Genomic DNA, 16,242 nt, shown 5'->3' with positions numbered 1-16,242 from the left:
AACAACGACAACACAGCCTACACAGTGTTATCCTCTTTTTAAAATTTGCACCCTGTTGACTTAAATGGGGCAAGTTTTATACCTGCTTTTAGCCTCTTAACATCCTTGATGTGTCATTACAAGTGCCCAGCCATGTGAGTGATTCCTTCAGAGTGAACACGGTGAATCTGACTGCAGTAGATGTGAAAGATATGAATAAAAGTGATGTTAATTCAGCCAGCGCACATACCTGTATTTACTTCCTGTTTTCGGTCGAAGTCCACAGTAGTCGATTGTCGAGTTCACGCGCGTGATCATAGGTAACTAAGCAACAGTGGAGACTCAACAATCGACTACTACACACACACACACACACTTTCCCCAAAGAGTTTGGAAACATTTAAAAGCATATGAATGTCATTCCTGCAAGAAAAACAAATGTTAGTTGATTAATTAAAATCCATCACACATGTCACCATTTTCATGTTGTTGTCAGCCTACACTTCACATAATAGGCCTGAAAGCCTGGGCTTCATTAACCAACTATGATAGTTTGATCAAATGGTAAACGGTATCAATATACATAAACTAAATACAAGTGACTTGAATACTACTTACCATTAATGCTACTTTTGGTGCTGGTTTTGTGCAGTGCTTTGTACTCAATTAACATCCATTGTCAGCTGGTAACGGTGCGCCAAGAGCGCTGAATAACCGTTCTTACGGCTGGTAAGACCGCCTTGAAGAGAGACAGCGCACGATGGGTTGCACATTTCCTGTCTGTGTCCGCTGCGACCGTTCCCCTGCGTGCTTCAGTGCCAAGGAGAGCATTCCCCTGAAAGAGCTTACATGAGTGTGAGTTGCATCTTTCTAAAGATGACATTCCACCCGTGTGTTTCTGGTTGCGGTCGTTTCCTGTTCTCACTGACGGCCACGATCTATCTCGCATGCCTGGTAAACATGTAAAGACCGTGTTCGTGGGTGGTTCATGTTTTCGCCTACTGGCGAAGGACGCGATAGAGCCGGTCCCTCCTGCTGATTCTGAGGTCAGGGTACTATGGTCCCTACTTCAAAGTACCTAAGAAAGGAGGTGGGTTACGACCGATCAGCAGCTGCTCAGTCAGTTTTCCCATGCCTGTAAAGAGTTCGGGCTCACGGTCAGCATTAAAAAGACCAATGTTATGTATGAGCCAAAATGTCCCTTCACCACCATCAATCAGCATTGATGACGAGGTGCTAGAAAACACTGACCACTTCAAGTATCTGGGCTCCACCAACACCAGTCACTTGTCGCTTGACAAAGAAATAGAGACACGTATTGCAAAAGCTGCTGCAATATTGTCCAAACTAAGCAAGAAAGTGTGGGACAACAATAACATCTCATTGAATACCAAACTCAGAGTATACCAAGCATGCGTTCTCAGCACCTTCTGTATAGCAGCGAAACCTGGACGACATATGTCAGACAGGAAAACAGCTTTGAAAGTTTCCATCTCTGCTGCCTGCGTCGAATCCTTGGTATAATCTGGGAAGACAAGTTCACCAACACATCTGTCCTGGAACAGACAAATTCCCACAGCATGCACCTTTTGCTAACTCAACGTCGGCTCCGATGGGCAGGTCATTACAGCCGTATTCCCAAGGATATACTGTATGGTGAACTAGCTACAGGACACTGTCCTCTAGGCCGACCAACACTGCGTTACAAGGATGTTTTCAAGCGTGATTTGAAAACCACTGGTATAAACCCAGACACCTGGGAGTCACTTGCAGAAAATCGCAGCGCATGGAGAACCACAGTAAGTGATGGAATCCAAAGGGGAGAAGTGAAGAGACTCCAGCAGTTGAAGGACAAAAGAAGGTCACAGGAAGGAGGGGAAACAAAGCCATGACTCCAACCCGCCATCCAGCTTTGTCTGCCTAAATTGCGGCAGAGACTGCCATGCACGGATAGGACTACTGAGCCACTCCAGATGTTGCCTACAACAAGATTGACTGAAAAAGATAAAGGCGGCGCAGCCATTGTCTTTCGAGACAGAAGGGGCCTACTAATTAAAAAAAAACTTCTGTCAATCTCTTTTCTTTAGCCTGCGTGTCCCATACCTTTGAGTTGAGACGCAGCTGCAATGTTGATGCTACAAAAGTCTCCAACTAGCACACATATCAACCAGTTATATGGCATGTATATCCTGAATGATCAAGACATCCTGGTTCTGGAATGTCCACGTGACAGAATGACCTTGTTGGAGTTCTGCAAACGAAACCGAGGTTCCCTGACGGAACATGCAGTGAAACACAGTGAAGCACTGCATGGATCATGGTGTTTATCACGAAACACACATGAAGAACGTTCTCATCTACCCAAACACCCTGAAAGTCAAGCTGATGGACTTCGGAGACACACTGATCCTTGAAGAAAGACGTGAGTCGACTTCTCGCACACCGTTCACTGTTGATGTGTTTGATGATGTTTTACTAAACACTGGAAATGTATTCTTACAGGTGCTGATGAAGCCATATTAAAAACAGAGGTCAGAAAGTCCGCTGAGTGGGTCCCGACTGAGGACATACACCTACTGCTGGATCAGCTGGTCAAAAGAATAGGCCGTTGGTTTTGGCAAAGGCCACATCTGTCCAAAGGTGAGACCAACAACAAGAACGAAATGGAAATAACATTGCTTAAAAACATGAAGAGCTCAGTAAAATTATTAGTGTCCATGATGAGCAAAGTGTAAAACACAGCATATTGACAATGAATGTTTAGCAATAATAGAATAAACGTTCATGGGCATCCAGAGAATATCATAGTAACAGCAAGAAATGCTGTGAATTTCATGGTAACATGACCTTACATGAACTACATTTCTCAAAATCTGTTTGTGAGTGTCTATAAGGACAAACATGACTAATCAACTGTTTTTTGAAAACTTTGACAGAATGCCTGGATCTTCTTGAGAAACTTCACGACAAAGGGTCAGGGATCACCTTAGATGCCATTTTACATCATGACTGGTTTTAAAACCCTTCAAAGAGATGAAGATGTTGTCCTTCCACGTTTTCCAGCGTCCCTGATGGATTGTTGCCGATGGATTGTCTTGTATGTCCGCCCAATGTTACTATTTCCGCATAAGTCGGTGCGCGTGTAACTTCTACCACCTGTGCTGTCGAAGTGTTCGGCATTTCCGCCGTCATTTCTGCCTGCTCGATTGCCTCCATACTAATTCGGCTATGAAAATTTCTACCCGCCCAACCAGCAGCCATCTCAAAGGCCTTGGGCCATTCTGTGTGATTGTGTTTGTGGATGTTCTGCAAAGCCTCTTCTATCAGGGTTTCATAGAAATCTATCAGGGGTTCGATTGCTCCTGTCTGATCGATTGCTCCTGTCTGCCTCGTTGCTGCTGCTGAGTTGGCTTGCGTCTGTAAGCTTCGTATATCTTTCTGTTTTGAATCATTATTTACTATCATTCCTTGTTGTTTATACTGCTAAATATAGCTTACTCAACATCACACATTAACCTGACATCGCTAGCTTCAATCTAAATCGTTATTGCTAGCACAACACGCTAGTAATTCGCTAGCCTGTTCGCAAACTCGCTCGCGCCTTTTTACGAGTTCATCAAGCCTTAGGTGAGTAGGATCAGTCAACAAACACGGTGAGTCATGTCATCTTCTCCTCTTGTTGTCACTTGCACTTCATGTAACATGTATAGCATAGCCTTCTCTGCCAGCACAGGATTTACATGTGATAAATGCAGGGAGATAGTCAAGCTGACGGGGAAGATTTCAGATCTAGAGACACGCATCCAAACTTTAATCAAGGTTAATTGTAAGAGTGCAAGGGCTTTAGATACTACTTTGGATGTGACTAGCTTAGTGAACTCTGTACATTGTTCGGCCCCGTGCAGCAGGGCAATTGGGTGACGGTGAGACGCTGTAGTCGCGGGACAAAACACCGCTCTTCCGTTACGATTACAACATCAAATAGATTCTCCCCCCACAGTGAAACACCCACTGAGAATCCTGTTGAATGTGCCCTAGTTATTGGCGGTTCTATTACACGGAACGTGAAAATGGAGCCACCAGCCACCATAGACACATGTTTGCCGGGAGCCAGAGCGCCTGACATCAGAGCAAATTTAAAAGTGCTGGCTAATGCTAATCGTAAATTCTCTAAGATTATTATTCACGTCGGCACTAATATATACGTTTACAGTTGATATCAATTTCAGGCTATAACCAATGCAGTGCCTAAGCTCCAAGTAAATGAACAAACCACAGAATTGAAATGAAAGTATCAGAATTAAAGTAGCCTACATCAACCTCATTTATACAGGACACTCAGATCTGCAGTGACTGCTCAATCTTTTCATAATGTCTTTATGTTTTGGGCCAAATTATGCAGAGTATCATGGATTAAATCATTATTAAACTATACCAATGAATCATGATTATCCTCTTCATTCACTTATTATATTGTTTAATTTATGAATTGATGTGTTCAGTTTTCTGTACTAATGACTTGGAAATACTGTACATGGTTAAAGAATCTGTAGCCTAATGTTCAAAATGTATTGGCTGTGTAACACTGAATAAATGCTGATTAATAAACGAATGCAGTGTGGTTTTGGACATAAAAACAATACAATTCCCTATAACGCTAACATTAGAGGGTTTGTTTTTTACAGCAGAGAATAAAAGCCTAAATTAAATCTGTTCGTCATATAAAACGATCGAGTCTCTTCAGGAGATTTGGACTAAACCGCTCGATTTAAATGGATTATAGTTTAACAATCTCTTTCACTCTGTTGCGTGGAAATCTGTCAGATTAAATATCTTCATTTGTGTTCCAAAGACGACCAAAAGTCTTACGCGTTTGGACCGACATGAGTGTGATTAAATTATGACTTTTTTTGTTTTTGGGTGAATGTCCCTTTAAATGTGTTCGCGGCGATCGATCGGCCACGCCCAGAGCAGCCGCTGTGACGTCACAGGCAGCGCGAGCTCCATATGACATCACAGGCAGAGTTGTTCAGGTCAGTGCAGCGATTACCAGACTCAGAGTTATTAGTCAAACATTGTAGAAACTCAGACTCAGAGTCAAACAGTGATAAAGTCCAGGATCTGCACCATGTCTGAACACTTCCCAATGGATGAGGAGATCTACAGATCTCCCCCTAGAGTCGCGTCGGAGGACAACACAGGTGCTTTCACACACACACACACACACACACACACACACACACACACACACACACACACACACACACACACACACACACACACACACACCGACACTTCACACGCTCTCACGCCACACATCCATTTTCACATCATCTCTTACTCTTACTACTACTAGTTAATAGTAAATAAACACGAACGAACGATAGGCGTGTTGAAAGATACAGTAGGCTAAGTTACAACTTACCGAAATGTTTCTGCCTCATACAGAATGTCGATCATTCAGTGTTTTTCACCCGTGGAAATGGTCAATAAAACAGCTGGAGAACATTTGCCACATAGCGTTACTTTTACCCCAGGAAAGCCATTTAATGATCATAGCACGAGAGGAGTATTTTGCAAAATTTGGCACCAATGATATATTTTCTAAATGTCATAATCATTTGTTAACAAACAAGTATTCATTACTTCAATGAACTCATTGTTTCTGCATTAAATTGTTACATTGTTTAAATTTTTTTTTTTTTAGCTAACTGTGACTATATGTACATTTCTAAAATGCATAACTTAGACCGTTTCCTCTGATAACAGACTCTAAATTGTAATATGGACTCATGCACTTTCTGTAAAGCTGCTTTGAAAAATGCATAAATATGCAAATTAGATACAGTGTATTGATACATTGTACTGAATGGGAATGACATTTATGGCCATTTTACCCTCATATTGCATAGAGTAAAATGGCATATCAGTTCATGTATCAATTATACAAAGTTTGGTAAAAAAAAAATATCCTGAAACCTAAAAATTGATTGGTGAATGAAAAATAAATTAATCCTAAAATAAATTCCTTTTATTTTTAAACAACTGAGTCCCGGTGTCCACTACAGAGGACATAGCATAACATATGAATAAAATACTGTTTTTCACAAAAGTTTTCCCCCATTTGTTTTGATCTAGCAACATAAAGCAGCTGTACATGAGGACAATCACTCAGCTGTAATCTGTGCTAATAAAACACATGTTTCTAATCAATATTGTTGTTTGCAGAAAAGCAATCAAGATTGATGAGTTTCCGTGCTGGCGTCTCGAGAGTGTGGAATGCTGGGAAACGTCTCTTCCAAACCAACGAAACCAAAGTGTGTGCTTTTGTGCCGTCGCAAGAGCTTCCACACACACCCAGTGTCGAGCCGACAGACCCGCTCGAGTCCAGGCCGACAGACCCGCTCGAGACCAGACCGACAGACCCGCTCGAGACCAGACCGACAGACCCGCTCGAGTCCAGGCCGACAGACCCGCTCGAGACCAGGCCGACAGACCCGCTCGAGTCCAGGCCGAAAGACCCGCCCCGCTCGAGTCCAGGCCGACAGACCCGCCCCGCTCGAGTCCAGGCCGACAGACCCGCCCCGCTCGAGTCCAGGCCGACAGACCCGCTCGAGTCCAGGCCGAAAGACCCGCCCCGCTCGAGTCCAGGCCGACAGACCCGCCCCGCTCGAGTCCAGGCCGACAGACCCGCCCCGCTCGAGTCCAGGCCGACAGACCCGCTCGAGTCCAGGCCGACAGACCCGCTCGAGTCCAGGCCGACAGACCCGCTCGAGTCCAGGCCGACAGACCCGCTCGAGGACCAGGCCGACAGACCCGCTCGAGTCCAGGCCGACAGACCCGCTCGAGTCCAGGCCGACAGACCCGCTCGAGACCAGGCCGACAGACCCGCTCGAGACCAGGCCGACAGACCCGCCCCGCTCGAATCCTAATCCAGGCCGACAGACCCGCTCGAGACCAGGCCGACAGACCCGCCCCGCTCGAATCCTAATCCAGGCCGACACAACCGCTCGAGTCCCGCACAACTTCATACGGAGAGACAGTGAGTGTTTATTATTATCACTCTGATTCATCTCCATTTCTGCCTGATGCTTCTGGCTTTAGTTTAATCTCTACTCCTGTCGGTTCCTCACCTGATCTCAGGTGTGTTTGCTGCTGGAGTTCAGTCTCATGCTGTATATTAACATGCTAACGTGTGTTTTTCAGGATCATTTGAATCTCTTTATGAAGTGGGACGGAAACTGAAATCCAGAGGCGATCGCAGTGATTATAAGGGAGTTCGAATCTCGGATGAGAAACAAGTATGTTGCTCAAACTTTTCCCCTCTTGTTTCCTTCTATCTTTAGTCTTTCATTCCCGACATAAACATCAGTGTTTACAGTTTTCATCAGAAATGTAAAGATTGTAGATTACCATGCACACAAACAAAAATGGATTCAGATTACTTAAGTTTGCAACAATTTTCTTCATTTTTTAGGTGATCATCCGTTGTATTAAGAAGAGCCGGCCTGAGAAGCTGGTGAAATTGGTAAGTTGACAACTTTATTCTTCATGAAATTCTCCAAGAATCGTTTTATTAAATTGTAATTTGGTAATTGATACACCTGTACAGTATAAGATATAGTTGAAAGCCTAGAAACATCAGTTGTAAAGTAAATTGCTAAATTAACTCTTTAAGCCCAAAGTATGTGGTTTAGCCCCAAATATATTTAAGTAATTAAATTAATATAAACATGCGATTAATCAACTAATGGCTTGAATGAATGACTGTTCACTGTTGATGTGTTTGATGATGTTTTACTAAACACTGGAAATGTATTCTTACAGGTGGTGATGAACCCATATTAAAAACAGAGGTCAGAAAGTCCGCTGAGTGGGTCCCGACTGAGGACATACACCTACTGCTGGATCAGCTGGTCAAAAGAATTGGCCGTTGGTTTTGGCAAAGGCCACATCTGTCCAAAGGTGAGACCAACAACAAGAACGAAATGGAAATAACATTGCTTGAAAAACATATAGAGCTCAGTAAAATTATTAGTGTCAATGATGAGCAAAGTGTAAAACACAGCGGATTGACATGAATGTTTAGCAATGAATAAATGTTCATGGGCATGGGTTAGGGTTAGGGGCCTACTAATTAAAAAAAACCTTCTGTCAATCTCTTTTCTTTAGCCTGCGTGTCCCATACCTTGGAGTTGAGACGCAGCTGCAATGTTGATGCTATAAAAGCCTCCAACTAGCACACATATCAACCAGTTATATGACATGTATGTCATGAAAGATCAAGACGTCCTGGTTCTGGAATGTCCACATCACAGAATTACCTCGTTTGAGTTCTACCAACGAAACCGAGGTTCCCTGACGGAACAGGTAGTGAAAAACATCATTCAGCAGCTCGTTGTTGCGCTGCAGCACTGCATAGATCATGGCGTTTATCACGAAACACACATGATGAACGTTCTCATCTACCCAAACACCCTGAAAGTCAAGCTGATGGACTTCGGAGGCGCACTGTTCTTCAAAGGAAGACATGAGTCGGCTTCTCGCACACCGTTCACTGTTGATGTGTTTGATAATGTTTTAATAAACACTGGAAATGTATTCTTACAGGTGCTGATGAACCCATATTAAAAACAGAGGTCAGAAAGTCCGCTGAGTGGGTCCCAACTGAGGACATACACATACTGCTGGATCAGCTGGTCACAAGAATAGGCCGTTGGTTTTGGCAAAGGTCACGTCTGTCCAAAGGTGAGACCAACAACAAGAACGAAATGGAAATAACATTGCTTGAAAAACATATAGAGCTCAGTAAAATTATTAGTGTCAATGATGAGCAAAGTGTAAAACACAGCGGATTGACAAAGAATGTTTAACAATGAATAAATGTTCATGGGCATCCAGAGAATATCATAGTAACAGCACGAAATGCTGTGTATTTAATGGTAACATGACCTTACATGAACTACATTTCTCAAAGTCTATAAGGACAAACGTGACTAATCAACTGTCTTCTGAAAACTTCGCGTGTAACTTCAACCACCTGTGCTTTCGAAGTGCTCTGCATTTCTGCCATGATTAAGGCTTCTGCCTGCTCGATTGCCTCCATACTAATTCGGCTCGGAAAATTTCTACCGGCCCAACCAGCAGCTATCTCAAAGGCTTTGGGCCATTCTGAATCAGTTAAGTGGTGAACAACCAGTTTTTGGCATTGCCTTCGAGCATCAAGCCAACCTGCTCTCCGGGGAACGCTGGCCTAACAGTGTTTGTGAGCAGCCGCGTGAGTCTCTGGAAAGTCTTTGGTTGGTTGTTGGTCACTTATGTGGTCACTTTATTCAAATGATGCACTAATCTGATGATATCGTAAAATTATTTGGGAGTTGAGCCTTAATTCCCTCGAATCTGTCTTTTTCCCGAGGGATGTAGCGAGGGGTTCTGTCCCTTTTCTTTTGTATTGGTGTTTCCCTGTCTATAGAGATGTCAATGACTACGTTTACAAGCTGTCAATTAGGGATGGGACGATTACCGGTTTCACTATAAACCACGATAAAATGTACTGACGGTTAGTATTATCATTCAAATTTTAATTATCATTAAAACCGTGTTTGATTATCGCGATTTTAATAACTCACTGTAAATCCTGTCCAGCCAGCAACAGTCTGACGCAGGCGCAGCGCGCAATGTTGTTTTTTTTATTAGAGAAGGAATGGCGGCAGGCAGTGACCGTACTCGGGAGATTTTTCAGCGTTTTAAGAGGACCAAATCTGAGGTGTGGTCATATTTTGGCTTTTACAAAAGTCCTGAGTGAAACTTAATCGAGGATGGTCACTACAATAGGGGGTAACACTTCAAATCTGCCGAGTCCTCTTGTGTGACCATCACCCACTGTTTATAGCGAACGCAAGGCAAGTTAACTTACCAAAAACTACGTCTGGGAAATAATTGGGCACAAAATGTTGTTTTGAGTTGAAATATTTTATCTCACTCACTTTAAATATTTTATCTCACTCACTTTAAATAAACGTGAAGCTTCCGCGAAGAAAAGTTCGCAGCAAGTGGCTTTGAGCCAAAGACGAACGTACAAGTTCAAACAAGACTATCATTGTACACTTATTACACCGATTTTTTTTTTTTTTACCACACAATTACGGGGACATATTGAATTGAGATTAATGTCTTAAATCTTACCTGCTTATAAATCGTACTCGGTTACTAACGTAACCTCGGTTCTCTCTAGAAGAGGGAACGAGTACTGCGTAAGATATCTTACGCTAGGGGAAAATCCTTTTTCCACGAGATATTGAAGCCAAAAATTATCCTTAATTTTTAATAATGCAAAACGCGTTGCGGCAGCATGCAGACATAGGCGAGGCAGCTCGCGCGCCTATTGGCTGCTCTGCGGCAACTGCAGCAGCCTATCGAGCGAGGCCTGGCGTGACGGCAGACCCAATGAGGGTGCTTCGCGCCTGCTGCGTCACGTCCCGCCGAAACGGGCGTGGTCTAGGCCTATAAATACCGCTCGCAGGCAGCTATTATCTGGTTTTTCATCATCGAAGCAACCAGAGCGTGCGCATGCACGGCAAGATATGCAGTACTCGTTCCCTCTTCTAGAGAGAACCGAGGTTACGTTAGTAACCGAGTACGTTCTCTTACGAGAGGTCTCTCGTACTGCGTAAGATATCTTACGCTAGGGTACCCAATGCAAAACGCCGTGCATGCTGAGATCTGACACCAAAGACCCAAGGGCGAAAGCCCGGGGTTCATATAGTGCACAATCACCCAGGGAACTCACAGGGAGTCCGGGAAGAGGGAGGGGCGAAGCTGCACTCTTCCACATATGGCAGCGTCGCTTAGACGCGAATTTCATCATACAGACAGGGCGGGGTATGGCCTGAACTGATGGGGAAATGTGGGTCTTACACCGTTTGCCCAGGCACATCTTGTGCTACTGCTTTTTACTGTTGATCATCGAGCTGTGCTCAGTAGACGCAGCATTCTGAGCTGATAGCATCAGGTCAGATAATACTGGTTAACTAGACCGACAGCAGCCTGGCCTGCAGGGCGGGAACCTCTAGGTTGTAAAACCTTATAAATGTAGACGGGGAGGCCCAGCCCGCCGCCGTACAAATATCTTGCAAGGCAATCCCACTCGACCAGGCCCACGAAGAGGCCATGCCTCACTGCATGCCCTTGGAGGCGTATGCCAGCGCTATAGCATCAACTATCCATCTGGATAGGCTCTGTTTCGACGCGGCTAGTCCCTTAGAACGCCTGCTAAACGAAACAAAGAGCTGCTCTGTCTGAAAACAGACGAGCGAGACACATAAGCTCGTAATGCCCTGACTGGGCAAAGGAGGCCCGCGTCTCTTTCCTCATCAGGGACCGGTAGGGCTGACAGGGAGATAACCTGCGCCCTAAACGGTGTGTTGAGGGATTTCGGAACATAACCGTGCTTAGGTTTGAGTATAACTTTTGAGTCATTAGGCCCAAATTCCATGCACGTCGCGCTCACAGAGAGCGCGTGTAAGTCCCCTATGCGCTTCACTGAAGCGAGAGCCAGCAGAAACACAGTCTTGAAAAGACAGATGTTTCAGATCAATCGTCTGTAAAGGCTCGAATGGTCCACCTTTCATGGCTTCCAGTACCGTAGAAAGGTCCCATACGGGGACTGAGGGAGGTCTGGGAGGATTCAGTCTCTTAGCCCCTCTAAGGAAGCGGATGACTAAATCGTTCCTTCCTATTGACTGACCAAGCGTTGTTCTTGAGAACGCTGCTATAGCCGCCACATAAACTTTGAGCGTGGAAGGGGTCCTGCCCTTTTCCAACAGCTCTTGTAGGAAGGAAAGCACCTCCGTCACTCCACAGTCTGTGGGCCACTGGGCAGTGCTCGCTAGCTGCATCACAACTGGGAACCAAGGTTGGTTTTCCCAGAACGGTGCTACAAGCAGTACTGAGCATCCTTCTTCCCTGATCCGCTCTATCCCGAGGCAGGAGAGAGACGGGGGGAAAAGCATAGAGCGGGCGGCGGGGCCATACATGAGCCAGCGCGTCCCTGCTCTTGGAGAAAAATTCCAGACAGTGAGCGTTTTCTTGAGACGCGAACAGGTCTACTTCCGCTCTGCCGAATTTCTTCCACAACAGTTGGACTGTCTGTGGGTGCAGAGACCATTCACCTGCCGGAACATTGTTCCTGGACAGTCTGTCTGGTCCTATGTTTAGGAGCCCTGGCACGTGCGCTGCTCTCAGCGAGCGCAGGTTGCGCTGAGCCCATACCAGGAGGCGTTCTGCCAGCCTGTGCAGGTTCCTGGACCTGAGGCCGTGGCGTCCTTTTATTTGAGGAACGCGCGTTGTCTACTGCCAACATTTCGAGGCAGTTTATGCGCAAAAGCTTCTCCCGTTCTGACCACTGGCCGAAGAACGGTCTGCCCTCGAGCAGCGCTCCCCATCCCGAGGTGGATGCGTACGTAGACACCACCCTCACCCTCGAGGAAGTCCCCAGGCTTACACCTGATTGGTCTCGCGCTTTCAGCCAGAACTGCAGTGGGCGCATGCGGAGCAGGCCCAGCTGGAGCACTGATGATGCTGAGGCCATGAGACCCAGCATCTTCTGAAATTTCTTGAGCGGGACAGATGTGCCGCAGCGGAGAGAGTTCGCTGCACGCTGAATGTCTACCGCGCGCTGTGGTGATAGTCGCGCTATCATGGACAGCGAGTCCAGCTCTGTGCCCAGGAAAGATATCGTCTGACTGGGGGACAGAGAGCTCTTCGCCCAATTGACTCTGAGACCCAAATTCTCGAGGTGATCGAGTAAAGTGGTCGTGTGCTCTATGAGCACTGAGCGAGATTGCGCTAGAATCAGCCAATCGTCCAAATAGTTCAGTACTCGCTCGCCCCTCATTCTGAGGGGTGCGAGCGCCGCATCCATGCACTTCGTAAATGTACGGGGTGCCAGGGACAAACCGAACGGCAGGACTATGTACTGATATGCCCGGCCCTCGAAGGCGAATCCCAAAAATCGCCTGTGACGTGACGCTATCTGTATTTGAAAGTACGCGTCTTTCAGATCTATTGACACGAACCAATCTCCTTGGCGAATCTGCGCGAGGATTTTTCTGGTCGTGAGCATCCTGAACTGTCGCTTCACAAGCACTCTGTTCAGTTGCCTTAGATCTAGTATGGGTCTGAGACCCCCGTCTTTTTTCGGTACCAGGAAGTATCTGCTGTATAGCCCTCCTTCGCTCTGAACTTGAGAGAGAGAGGCTCTATGGCCCCTTTGCTCAATAGTTTCGCCACTTCGGCTCGAAGTAAATGTGCTACTTCTGTTTTACCGTGGTCTCGACGCCCGCCGTATAGCGGCGAGGGCGTCGGCGAAACTGCAGAGAATAGCCTCTTTTTATAATGTTTAGCACCCACTTCGAAACCCCAGGCAGCTTTGCCCATGCATCTGCATGAATAGCTAGGGGTTGAATACGAAGCGTGCTCCGTTCGCTCAGCGATGGAGAGGCTTCGGTGTGCTGTAACACAAGGCAGGGGCGCGCTGATAACAGCGGGCAGATTGCCCGCGCTCGACTCCTCTGCGGCGTCCAACCGAGAGGGGGAGGGCTGGGCGAGTCCCGTAGGAACTGTCATGTCTGTGCGTGGATGTGGGCGCGGGATAGCGGGCACATTTATCACACCGAAAGCATTGTTCGCTTGAGTAAAGCGAACGCACGTTGGTTTCGTTTTTACAGAAAACGTGAGACATGCATAACGTAGAGTTTGTGGGTGGGCACATTTACCACGTTTGATGCGCAATCGATCCGAGTCGATTTATGTGCGCGAGCCCTGTGTGACGGGCTGTGCTTGTGTGTAGAGATGGGCACTGGACAGTGGGCATTCTTTCTACACATAAAACACCATCGGCCGTGGCCGGGACACCAGAAAAATTCACTCTATGGGATTTATCTGGGTAGCCGTAAAAGCGGCGTTTGTGTGCAGGCAAGCGTGCTGCGTCGCCGACTTGTTTACTGCAGAATACACTGGAACAGTCACATTTACTGGAACTGAACGAGCGAGAAGTTGCCATAGAAACAGAGAGCGTCAACATGCTGGCGTTTTATTGCAGGCCTGCGTGTATTACAACAGGCTCGTTCACTGCAATATTGACATTTCCAGTCGCCTGAATTTCAGAGGGGAATGAGAAATGTATGAGAAAATGGAGGTCGGTCCGTCCGCAGCGGGACCAGAAACACTCTCTTTTCTCCTTACGCCAGTGACGCACGGGAAACCATAGAAATGGTGTTTGGGTGCAGGCGAGCGGGTTGTACAACGCGCTCGTTGGCTGCAAAATACACATCTGCCGTCGCCTTTTCAGGGAACTGACAGAGCGAGCATTGACGGCATAATTTTATCTGCCGGTAGACCCGGGATCGAACACGGGTCTCTCGCGTGCAAAAACCTGAGAGTCTGCCACTGGGCCACAGGGGAAGACACATAGGCATTTAGTTAGCGCGAGTATTATCAGAGAGCGTCAACATGCTGGCGTTTGTTTGCAGGCATGCGTGTATTACAACAGGCTTGCTCACTGCAATACTTACATTTCCAGTCACCCGAACTTCAGAGGGGAATGAGAAATGTATGAGAAAAAGGAGGTCGGTCCGTCCGCAGCGGGACCAGAAACACTCTCTTTTCTCCTTACGCCAGTGACGCACGGAAAACCATAGAAACGGTGTTTGGGTGCAGGCGAGCGGGTTGTACAACGCGCTCGTTGGCTGCAAAATGCACATCTGTTGTCGCCTTTCAGGGAACTGACAGAGCGAAGCATTGGAGGCATATTTATCTGCCGTTAGACCGGGATTCGAACACCGGTCTCTCGTGCGATACACCAAAGATTCTACCACTGAACCACAGGGGGAACACAAAGGCTTTCAGATGCACGAGCATATAAGAGCGTCAACATGTTTTCTTCGGCGTTTGCTTGCAGGCGTGCGTGTATATAACAGGCTCGTTTGCAGCAATATGATATTTCCAGTCGCCTGAACTGAGAAATGTTTGAGAAATTCAGGTAAGTTCAGCCTCGGCGGGACTATAAACACTCTTTTCTCTTTTCGCCGGTGAGTGACGCGTGAATGGGGCGCAGGGGCAGGGTAGCTTTTCTTGTACGTAAAGAAAAAACTAACCCCGACCGTCCGCTTCCAGCCTCCCTTGTGAACGGCGCAGTTTGCGCGGCTCGAACAGAGGGAGAGAGAAGCTAGCCCCGTGACCGTCCGCTCCTGACATCCCCTGTGAACGGCGCGGTTTGCGCGGCTCGAACAGAGGGAGAGCAGGTATCATCCCCCAAGCAGGCAAGGCAAGCGGGTGAACCGGCGAGCTTTGCGGGTTGGGGGGGGGAAAGGGGCGTCTTCAAAAAGACGCCCAGCTCTTTTAGTGCAATGAGAGTGTGTGTCGCGGCGGCGAGCACACACACATACATAAACACAGTAGCAGAGAAAGGATATAACGCCGGATAGCGCAGCAGGAAGGCAAGGAAGGCGGCGCGGCCAGCGACTTCAGTGACTCGTCCCGCTGAAGGTGCTCTCTCAGACGGCGCGGATTCTCCTCCAGCTCCAGCGATGCGTGTGCTTCGCTTGAAGGATGAAAAATCAGATAATAGCTGCCTGCGAGCGGTATTTATAGGCCTAGACCACGCCCGTTTCGGCGGGACGTGACGCAGCGGGCGCGAAGCACCCTCATTGGGTCTGGCGTCACGCCAGGCCTCGCTCGATAGGCTGCTGCAGTTGCCGCAGAGCAGCCAATAGGCGCGCGAGCTGCCTCGCCTATGTCTGCATGCTTCCGCAACGCGTTTTGCATTATTAAAAATTAAGGATCATTTTTGGCTTCAATATCTCGCACAGAGCTGCTTGTTTTATTTGTTGTTTGTTGATTTTCAAATATTAAACTGTTTTTAGTGTGAGCATCAGTTCTTTTTGAACACTTTCATCTCGTTTTAACAAAACCGTGATAATATTGATAATCACGATAATTTTGGTCACTATAATCGTGATATGAAATTTTCATACCGTCCCATCCCTACTGTCAATATTCGGGTTATGGTTGGGTTAAGGTCACTATTCGGGTTTCTGAAACATTCGGAATAACCCGTTTACATGCGTGAGCAGAGAGAGTTACTCCTGTATACATGGAATTTGTAATCAATTGGCAATATCCCGATGTAAACAGCGACGCACGGTTAGCGTCTGGACGTACGGACAACCTTAAGACGCAATATGCGTCGATTCCGATTTTTCT

The 16,242-nt window shown here is 46.7% G+C and overlaps 1 long non-coding RNA gene across 1 annotated transcript in view; it reads left to right on the top strand.

The window, feature by feature from the left end:
• Window positions 1-6,791: 6,791 nt before the first annotated feature.
• LOC309477998 overlaps window positions 6,792-16,242 on the top strand; it is a 136,264-nt gene continuing 126,813 nt past the window's right edge. The window contains exons 1-3 of the long non-coding RNA XR_014198737.1: window positions 6,792-7,021; window positions 7,186-7,280; window positions 7,457-7,507. This is a non-coding gene — a long non-coding RNA (uncharacterized lncRNA). The remainder of the gene's footprint in view (window positions 7,022-7,185; window positions 7,281-7,456; window positions 7,508-16,242) is intronic.

Source organism: Leuciscus leuciscus (assembly GCF_965113295.1).
Source record: "Leuciscus leuciscus genome assembly, chromosome: 16".
Taxonomy (NCBI): domain Eukaryota; kingdom Metazoa; phylum Chordata; class Actinopteri; order Cypriniformes; family Leuciscidae; genus Leuciscus; species Leuciscus leuciscus.
This window is presented reverse-complemented; position numbering and strand designations above follow the sequence as displayed.